Source organism: Trichosurus vulpecula, chromosome 2, assembly GCF_011100635.1.
Source record: "Trichosurus vulpecula isolate mTriVul1 chromosome 2, mTriVul1.pri, whole genome shotgun sequence".
Classification (NCBI taxonomy): Eukaryota; Metazoa; Chordata; class Mammalia; order Diprotodontia; family Phalangeridae; genus Trichosurus; species Trichosurus vulpecula.
In genome coordinates, this window is record NC_050574.1 from 92355331 (window position 1) to 92366767 (window position 11437).

Consider the following 11437-nt stretch of genomic DNA (forward strand, 5'->3'; position numbering starts at 1 on the left):
TAACAGGCTAATCATGCATACAAGTAGCAGCATGGTATAGTAAAGAGTATATTGGATTGAGAATAAAGCCATCGTAGTTCAAGGCTTGTCTGTTCCTAAAAGTATCAAGTTGTATGACCTAAGCAAGATTTTAAGACTCAGTAGGCCTCAGTTTCCTCATCTAAAATGCTATAGAAAGCTGTACCAAATAATCTTAAACTCAGAGTATCATTGTTTTTAAAGATCATTGTTAATGAAGGAGAGATAATCTGAAAAATTATATATCATTACACGTGGTATCTATTTGATATTCTGAAAATTGAAAGTAGTTAAAACTAAATATTGAAACTAAACTCTAAGACCTAATCAACAAGTTGCAGAGTCGGTGCTGAGCTGACAGCCTCCCACTATCTATCTGTTGTACTTCCTTGGCAGGGATGGGGATGGGCACTGGAAAGAGAAGGACAGTACTTGGAATTAAAACGAAGCCTCATCTATATCCTAACTTCTTTAAGTTTATTTTCAACTGTATTTCTCCCTGGGGCAGGGTAAGTAATTAAGGAATTAAGTAAATTGCAGAGTAAAGTAACCAAAATGGGTTTAAAGTCACTGGTACCAATACTTTTTCAGTGTATCAAATGAATTTTCTTTCTTAATCTAGTTCATGAGAGCCTTTGATTCCTATTTGTGCCAAGTGCTTTGGATAGAATGTTTTGGCTTCATCTTAGGTAGGAGAACTTTTAATTCTTTCGCTCCATTGTAAAACCACCAGGATGTTTGCTTCTCCTTGGCCAGTTTCATATGTGGGAAAATGTCCAGAAGATCAGTTTGCTACAGCAACCACAGTGATAACAAAAATTCCAATTAGTTGAGAAGGAAAGAGCAATTTCTTTATTTCATATACACAAAAAATCAGCTTTTACTTGTGATACATGTTAAGTTATCCCTAGGAATGAAAAGATAATAAGTAAAATTGCAAAACAAAATTTTAAAAAGTCATTCTTTAATGATAAAAGTCAATCCCGGGCGTCATCTGCAAACTCCCTGGTGAGACTTCCTTTTTCCCCTTCAGAAACTCGAATTTAGCATAGGATCACAAGATCATCAAAGACTCATAAATATACAAGTTTTGAAGCTGGGAGGGAACTTAGAGGGTGTTCATTTTATAGATGATGAAACTGAGCCCAAGAGAAGTTACGTGACTAGCCCAGAGTTATGAAGTCAGTAATTGTCTGATGGAGGATTTTAACAGGACGTCCTGAACCCGAGTGTGACAGTCTAGAGGTGCAATTTATGGTGACAATTCTATTGTTTATTAAGTGAGAGTTGGCATGAACTTAAACTCTGTCTCTGACTCATACTGGCTGTGTGGCCTGGGAAACTCACCGTCTTAATGATCTAACTAACTGTCTAAGACTATAAATTGCTGAGAAAGTGCTGACCTGCATTGATAGGAGTTTACCCACCTGGGACTTCTTTATTCCAGTCCCTTTCTGTAATAAAAATGAGACAAAATGATACAATGAAAAGAGTACCAGACTGGAAATCAGAGGACCCCAGCACAAATCCCTTCTCTGCCTCTTACTCTACATATAACCTTACGTAAGTCACTTAAACTCTCCTGGACCTCATCTTCTTTATCTGTAAAATAACAGAATTTGAACTAGGGGGACCTGACAGGTTTCTTATAATTTTAACCTTGTGATTCTTAAGTTGGAAAAGAAAAATGCGATCATGGAATCCAACCCCTTCTAATCCAATCCAAAAAGCATTTATTAAGTGCTGGTGATATACAAAGCATTGTGCTAGACTCGGGAATTCTTTTTAAAAGGTTTATTTAGAGAAAAAAAGCCCCTGCCTCATAGTTTACATTCTTAGGTGGAGAGGGAAAGGTAAATAGAAAAACCCCTTTATGCTACATGTTAGGAAAGGTAGGCATCCAAAAGTAACTTACCCAAGTCCACACATTTAGTAAGTAACAACTGGGATTCACACTGATATTTACTAACTAACTAATCACTGTTGCCTATTTCAGTTCTAAAATTCCCTTCTGTTTTCATTATTGCAACACGGAAAATGTTCATGCATAGTAATGCATAATTTCCACTTGGGGCAGCTAGATGGCATGGTGGATAGAGCACAGGGCCTAGAGTCAGGAAGACATATCTTTGTGAGTTTAAATGTAGCCTCAGTGTGACCCTGGGCAAGTCACTTAACCTGTTTGCCTCAGTTTCCTCATCTGTAAAGTGAGCTGGAGAAGAAATGGTGAACCACTCCAGTATCCTTGCCAAGAAAACCCCAGATGGGGTCACGAAGAGTTGGACATGACTGAACAATGACAATGATGACAACAATATCCACTTAGTAAACTTAGAGTGTATAGATACATGTCAAGTGAGGCAATTATCTGGATAATTCAACAAAACGATTATATGTTGGCCTGGATTATTGAAGTGACTTCAGATTTGTCTCAAACATACAGACACACACACACACACACACACACACACACACACACACATACATATCAGAGAGGAAAGTGTCAGAGCAATGCAATGGCCTACTGGCTTGATTCTTAACCATATGAATACATGTGTAATGAAGTCATGAAGTAGCAATCACTGATCCTTTACTAAAGATGTAGGAAGTAATGGTTTTGTGAGTGATTTGTAATAGTACCTCAGAAAGCAAGTAGTCGTCTTTTCAACCAATCAAGAGATGAACTCGAGTTTACAATGTCTTAATATTATAATTTCATGTAATATAGTTGTCAGCTTAGAAACACATTTCTGTGAATCATAATCACAGCTTTTACTCTGATCTTTAAATGTTTTTCTGTTTTTCAATGTTTGGCTTATCATCTACCTAATCGCTGAGGCTGCAGGGTTCACATAATAGAAAGAATGCTGGTCACATGCTCCATAGGCTTGAAAACCAGTACCTCCACTTACTGGTTTGATGACATCAAAGATGTTACTGAATTTTATTTTCTTTCCCTCTTAAGTGGGATTCAACCAAAAACAAGCATTTAGTTAGCTTTGTAGAACTAAGGATACCAAGGCAAAAATCAAAATAGTTTCTGCCTTCGAGGAGTTTACATTATGAGGAAAACTGTATGTATTTATGTATGTATGTGTATATATACAGATACATACATACACATAAATAAATGTATCCACTTGAATAAATATATATAGACACATACAAGTGGATAGGACACTGGACTTGGAGTCAGAAAGATCTGAGTTCAAATCATAATTCAAGCATTTGCTATAGCTGTGTGGCCTTGGACAAATCATTTAATTTTTGTGTTTTAGTTTCCTTAGCTGTAAAACAGGGGGTGGGAGAAGGAGTTTGATGGCCTCCCATCCAAATCTAAATCTATGAATTGATGATTATGATATTTTGATTCTAAGCAGATGCAAAATTCATGCAAGAGAAATACAAGCTAATTTCAGGGAGAGGGGGTGGCACTAGTAGTTGGTAGGACCAGAACAGAAGGCTTCATGTAGCAGGTGGTGTTTGAGATGAGCTTTGAAGAAGTCTAGGCTGAGGTGAAGAGGGAGTACATCCCAAGGATGGGTGACCACCTGTGCAAAGGCATAATGGTGGCATAACTTGTATCACCTATTTAATGAGATGGTTTTGAGTAAGATTTCTTGTAAGCTACAAAGTGTTACACAAAGTCAGCTTCTGTTACAGTTGTCATCATCATCACCATCATGACCAGTCAAGTAAGAACTACACATCCACTGACCCCCAGAAAAGGGCCCTGAAGTACATCGGTAACAATTCCCAGAGAAATATAGACTTGAGGAATGGAGCTCAGAAGTCATCTAGGGTTCTGCCTGCCCCCTCCTACCCCCTTCTGCCATTCTATAGGTATGCAAACTAAGGACAAGAGAAAGTCAGTGATTTGCCCAATGTTATATAATTAATCAATGTCAGAAATTGGATAAGAATCCAGATCTCCTGAATCCTATTCCTGCATGATACCTTGAGTTTTATTTTTTTTTCTAAATTAGGGTTAAATTACCACTAAGTTTTTATTTTTACAAAGGATTTGTTTACATTTTTGACTTTTGCCCTTAGACTGAAGTTCTAATTTTGTTTCAGATAATTTTTCACCCTTTGGCAAGATACATGTATGAATAATTCAATGAATAGTTCAAAGGTGAATAATGAAAGAAATAAAAAGAGAGCTTAAGATGCCTAAGTTAATTATAAAACTGGAGGCTATTGCAGTGAAATATGCTTTTGTGCTTATGCATATAGAAGACAACTCAATCTTTAAATAGAATTTGAAACATGATGGGTTGTCAAATATATTGCAATGATATTATCAGCAATTATAATATTAATAGCTACTTATCAATAACCAAAATAAGTTTAAGACTTTATGTGTGCTTGAAAATTATGGTACATTAGTTTTGAAATTGTAAATTTTATCTTCTCCTATGTACTATTTATTAGTCTTTTAACAGACCTACTCAAGGTGATTTTTAGTTCAATCCATTTTTACATGTGGAATCAATCAATATTTAGATCATTAAGGAAATTTGGAAAGGCACACTTTTTTGTGGGAGTTAGGGGATTATAGAAGTACCAAGACGTGTGGTTTGATCAGGCTACATAAGGTGGAGACTTGAAATGAGAATTCCTCAGAAACTTAGAATTCTTTGGGCCATACACTAAGTTAAAAAACCACATATGACCATCTTTTACCATATTTTTCTTCATTTTATTAAGTATTTCTCAATTACATTTTAATCTGATTCAGTCTATAATCAGGAGTTTTGTGGACTGTATGAAGTCCCCAGGGTATGTTTTATACTTCTTTTCTAGATAGTGTCTAATGTAACAGAAATATATCCTTTCTTTTGCCAGGGCTTCTCTAATCCCTTAAATATGTGTTAGTGGTAGGACCTCTGATAAGAAAAAAAATGTTCATTTAGGTTATCTATGCAATCCCAAAATAACCACAATCTATTCTGTAAGTTTTTAAATCAGTTTTTAAAAATAGACCCTGCATGGGGATCATATCCCCATTTTGACTTTGCCACAGTGACTGAAATATAGGGATTACTAAATGCTTACTGAGTTGATTTGAATTGACTATATATTTTTTAATCAAGATGGCTAATCCAGTGACAAAAATCAGGCGGGAACCCTAAAAGATGAGGTTGAAGCATTAATATGTCACCATGAAGAAATTCAAACTGTCAAGTGAAAGCTTATAATTACAAGGGACCTCATCCTCCTTTAAAGAAGTAATTATCTTGAAGCAAAGTCAAATCACTCATTATTAATTAGCTATATTATGATTCTTATATTGCCATCTTGTGGAAAATTAATGTAAGTTTAATGATAGGAAATCATTCTGAAATAGAAAAATATCAGTTTGAGGGAGCCACTGATATTTCTAAAAGCTCCTATAAAAATAAGACCTATTGAATTAGAGTATCCTCTTACTTCTAGCACAGGACTTTTGCCCAAAATAATATGAATTAGCTAGTTTGGAGCCTGACCAAAAAGTACCAGTTCTCTTCCTTTTCACTTCAGTGGTGCTTGCTCTCTTTTCCTAACCTTTTTCTTACTATACACAATGAAATTCAATTCAGTTTATTTCCAAAATACATTTGCTAAGTGCCTATTTTGCCCAAGGTACTGACTGCACTGGGTTTTGCAGATTCAAAGAAAAAAAGCCAGTCAATAAACATTTATTAGGCACCTGCTATGTGTCAGGTACTGTGCTAAGTGATGAGGATACAAAATGAGGCAAAATATGGTTCCTGCCCTCAAGAAGTTCGCAGTCTTATAGGGGCCTGTTTCTTATTTCTTTAAGAACCTTTTCATGAAAGACACATATTGAAATAGCTGTAATGCAATGCAGAATGTGATAGGGATGTAGGAGAAATGCAAAAAAATGCGGTGAAAATTTTGAGGAAGGAGACATGGCTGTGGTCCATATAATTCAACAAGTATTTATTAAATGCCTCCCACTGTGACAGGAGCTAGAGACACCTATATAAAAGCAATCCATGTTCTCTGGGACTGTGCATTCTGAGAATTTAATTCAGCAACCATTCTTAAGGCACTTAATGTGTGTGAGACACAGTGCTAGGACCTGCTCCGTGTGAGCAGTGTCTGTATGTGACCATCAAATCAAATGTGACTTGGTCAGTTTGGGGGTTTTGTTTCTCATAATTAGACATATCTTCTGTCACAGAAAGCTCATTGGCCAGTCTACTGGCCTTTTTCTTCGTCTGCTACTGGATTCATTTTGATTTCTCTTAGACCCAAATTTATTTATAGCTATAAGCAAAATGTTCAAGTGAAAATATGCTTAAGCCTCAGCTACATGGCACTTCCAGGATGCAGTAGCAACTTGATGGCTTTTCCTCTGCTTCATTAGAGGGTAAATGAAAAGTCTCTTTAAATTTTCTGCCCAATTCTTCTATATTCTATTTAAATAATATCCCTTCACTGAAGTGGGTGCTCCCTTTAATGTTATAGCTACCCATCTATACCTCCTCATTCTTTTCTATTTTAATTGGATTTCTCCCATAAATACTTGACAAAGGATGAAGCTGTAAGATGAGGTGCCTCTTCTAGGTCTTCCAACATTATGAGGATTTCCATGTATAATACAACACCCATTACCTGTTTTCTTGTTTGTTTCAGGGTAAAACTTAAGGCTTTTAAATGTTACTCATTTCCCCACTGCATTTGCTTCTGGTTTTCTGGACTTTACCACAATGCCTCAGCTACATTCTCAAACTGGAACATTCTTCTACTACTTTTTTTCTACTTTGACATATACTCTTTTCCATTTGGGCCTATATTGTCAGGGAAGAGATAGAATGACCATTCTTCAATCCCCTTCCAGAATGTTTCTGACTCTCTGGACTTTGCCACTATGTACACAATGTCTTCTACCACCCCCATTGCTCCCATGGTCTTGAGCTCCCTTTTGTGTGTTGTTTTCCCTGATTAGAATACAAGTTCCTTTGGGGAAGGGACATTTTTCTTTTTTCTTTGCTTGAATATCTATCCTCAGTATTTAGCACAATACCTGGCACATAGTCAAGCACTAAAGATAATGGACTTAACTTTGAAGTGATGCATTCTCTCAAAGGGAAAGGAAAGAGAATAAATTTTTATATAGTGCTTATAATGTGCCAAAAACAAAAGATTTTTTATATTACCTAAATTTCCTCCTATGTGTCCCTCTTCCCTTCTCTTATGGAACCATCCACTACAAGAAAGGCTTTTTCAAAAGAAGAAAAAAAAAAAGAAATTCAGAAAAATCAAGCAATTCATTGAAAAAAAATCTGATATTATATGCAATCTCCCACATCTGTGGAGTTCCTACTTCAGCAAAGGAGTGGGGAAATGTATCTTCTAATATCTTTCTTTGGCACCAAGAGCCTTTATAGTTCTGTAATACTTTGTTTCATTTTTTTTGAAGTTATTATTTTAATTTACATTGTTTTATTCACTTCATGTATTTGCTCTGTTTATTTCACTTTGCATCATTTGATAAAAATTACTTCATGTTGAGTATTCAGAGAATTCAGCATTCTCATCATTTCTTAACAGCACAGTAATATTCCATTATATTAACGTATCAAAATAAATTTAGTTAAGAATAAAAGCCAAAATGTATTTAGGCAGGAAGAAAAGAAAGAGGAGTAAGAGGGAGAGGAGGAAGAGTAAAAGCAAACTAGAAGGAGAAAGCTAAGTAAACTATTATCTCTGAATTAGAAAATACCAATCAGTTCCATAATTTTGATATGCTGGTTTGTGAAATCACTATTATTTCAACAAATATTTATTAATCAAAAATCATGCGCAAAATCCTTTGGGAGAGTATGAGAATATAAAGACAAAAATGAAATAGCGTCTACCTGAAAAGAATTTAGATTTGGTAGGGGGAGATTTAAGAAGGTGTCCACAATCTGTTTACAAATAATGGCTATAAGAGATAGGATGATATGGGGGGAAGGGTGCATTAAAAAAAATTGAAAACGCTAAAGAACTTTGTAAAAATCTTAAGAATACAAGTCATTCCCCAACTGATAAATGGTCAAAGGATATGAAGAGGGAGTTTTCCAATGAAGAAATCAAAACAATTTATAGTCATAAAAAATCTAAATCACTATTGCTCAATGAAATGCAAATTAAAACAACCTTGAACTATCATTTTACACTTACCATATTAGCTAAAATGATTGAAGGTGAAAGTGGCAAATGTTGGAGAGGATGTGGCAAAGTTGAGACACTAATTTATTGTTGATGGAATTGTAAACTGATTCAACAATTTTGGAGAGCAATCTGGAATTACACCCAAAGACCCAGCTAGGTATATTTCCAAATGATTAGGGGAAAAGGAAAAGAACCTGTATGCTCTAAAATATTTATAGTAGCTCTCTTCATGGTAGCAAAGAACTGGAAATTGCAGGGATGCTTGTCAATTGGACAAAAGCTAAACAAGTTGTGGTATATTATTGTGATGAAATACTACCGGGCTATAAAAAATGATAACCTCAACAATCTTAGAAAAACATGTGTAGATTTGAATGAAATAATGAAGTGAAATGGGCAGAACCAAGGGAACTTTGTATATAATAACAGCAATATTGTTTTAAGAATCACTTTGAGTGACTAAGTAAGTTTGACTGTTATAAATACCTGAACTATAAAGGATGTGTGAAGGAAGATGCTATCAGTACCCAGAAAAAGAACTAATAAATAGAAGTATGTATAGAATGCTTTTGCATATATAGAGATATTTGTATCTAATGGTATCCATCTCTAGGATGGGGGGGAGAAAAAAGAGGGAGAAATGAAATTTACATGATAATTTTATTATATACTTGAAAGAGCAAGCTGTACATAATAGATTTGTCGTTTCATGTACAATCATCTTTTCTTTATACTACATTATGGAAATGCTTGTTTTGTTCCATAAATTAAAAATAAGATATTTTCTTAAAGTTGTCAAAAGGATCAAAAAAGCCTTAGTCAGCCAATCAATAAGCATATATAAATTGGCTGACTTACTGACTTCATGGACTAGCTTTGTCCTGAACTAAATCTTAAAGGAGGAAAGGCAGAGATCATCAGCCTATACATTCCAGCTGTGAATGATGTCCAGTAAAATCAAAGAGATGAGAATAATAACCAGAATTTGATAAACAGCTAGTAAGTTCATCTGGAAGAGAATAAAAATGAAGCTGGAATTCAATTATGATGGGTATTAAATGTGAGTTTAAGAATTTTCTATTTTATAAAAAAAATGTGAGGGGATTGAAACTTTTATTAATACTTATACTTAGAAATAAACTGAAGTAATATATAAAGAAGTCATGCAAAAGAGGGAAAAGCTATAAAAGAAGTAGCTCACTACCGCTGAGTATCTGTAAGTTACACATCATATAGGATTCAAACACAGGAATAAGAAAAGAGTAGCTAATTGAACAGCATAAACATAATTTCCAAATAAGACATGTGAGTCACTTGAGTTGTATAGTGGGAGAAAAATCCTCACATTCCTTACATAAATTTTGAGATATAATGGGTTTCTGGTCAGCATAAACCATGTGCTGAGTTAAGCATTAAACAAATCTGGTCTCTAAGCAACAGGTTTGTTTTTTCAGCCATTCAGGAATAGGTTTCAACAACACAATAAAGTTTTCCCATTCTACAGAGGCATAACTAGAGATAGGTGACTGGGTCTTAGCCCAGGAATTTTAGAGGATACAAAAATTTTGAATAGCAATTTTGAGAGATTGTGAAATTTCTAAATTTCCATTTCCCTTTTGATATGTCTTTACTTTTTTAACAATCCAGAATCAACCAAAAAATGACTAGTTAAAAATAGAAAGCTACCAGATGATACAATTTCCACACCTCCTTCTGCATATCAGGGTGAGTTTTCCCAGGGTGGCAGCTTCCCTTGTAGTACCTTCATGTTTATAAGTTTTCCCTAGAGGTACTGATGTCCTAAAATCTCTATCTCCTTGACTCATTGAGTACCATGCTTGTATCTCTACACCACCACCACTCCCAGCTATTTTGAGGTTATATTTATTACAGCTTTCCTCGGGCAACAAAATGATTAACTTTGGCTCTGGAAAGCTATTATCGTAGTTCAGCCAAGAGCTAGTGAGTGTCTAAAGCAGAGTGGTACAAGTGGGAGAGAAGAAGGGAGCCAGTAAAAAATGGGATTTCTGCAGGATTACAAAGAGTTACAGTAGTACCCTCAGAAACAAGAAAAGAAAAAAAAATTATGAGTAATGTCTTTTCTCAGAGAATATAGAGCAACCAGAACAAATATGCAGGATATTACCCTTTCTAACAATGCTAGCTACATTTTGTACCTAAAGCAGAAACTGTTTTTTTTTTTTTACTCTGACAGACTGGGATGTTTTTGCACAAAATGCATGTCCCTGACAAAAGAAATCCTTGCATACTCCAATCCAGCCTGTTATAGTTCTCTCTCAACTTTGGCATAATAGATATGAAAAGGAAGCCAACACTTTACTTTCTGCAGATGAAAAAAATGTTCCTGGCTACTGCCAGAGCTAAAGTAGATGGTGTTTAGTTTACCTTTTTTTCCATTCAAAGTGTAATGATTGCACTGAAAAAAGTTAAATGGGTAGGTCTGGGTTAATTCCTATGTTTTGGAATTTGTTTATTTGACAGCTAAGCCTTTTGCTTTATGCAAGAGCATGGATTTTGTTAGTACAGTGCCTATGTTCAGTTCTAGCCATGGTTTCTTATTCCCTTCTCTCTCTTAACTATGAACTTTGTGATTTTATGGTTAAGAGATCAGCTTACACTGATAATTGATAGTGCCTTTTCCTATAACTTATATAATATCCCCAAAACACAATTTAAACACACTAGGGGTAGGGTCAAGAAGGTCTGTCATTCTCCAATATATTTTAATGTGATTCTTTTCTTTTTTAATTTATTTTTTATTTTTAGTTGGCAATCAGTTCCACAAGTTTTTGAGTTTCAAATTTTCTCCCCCTTCCTCTTCTCCCTCCTGCACCTGCAAAATGGCATGAAATCCTATATAGCATCTACATATGACTACAGATTAAAATTATTTTTGCAGTACTCAAGTTATAAAGAAGAATTATAACCAATGGAATGAGTCATGAAAAAAAAAGAAGGAACAAAGAGAGAGCAACTTGTTTGTTCCAATCTGCACTCAGACACTATAGTTCTTTCTCTGGATGTGGATCACATTTTGCATCATGAGACTTTTGGAGCACTCTTAGAACCTTAGATTCCTGAAAAGAGTCAAGTCTATCAAAGTTAGTCATGACAGATATAGTGTGTTTGTAGTTGTGTATAATGTTCTCCTGGTTCTGCTCCCATCACTCAGCATCAGATCATCTAAGTATTTCCAAGTTATTATGAAGTCTCTCTGCTCCTCATTTGT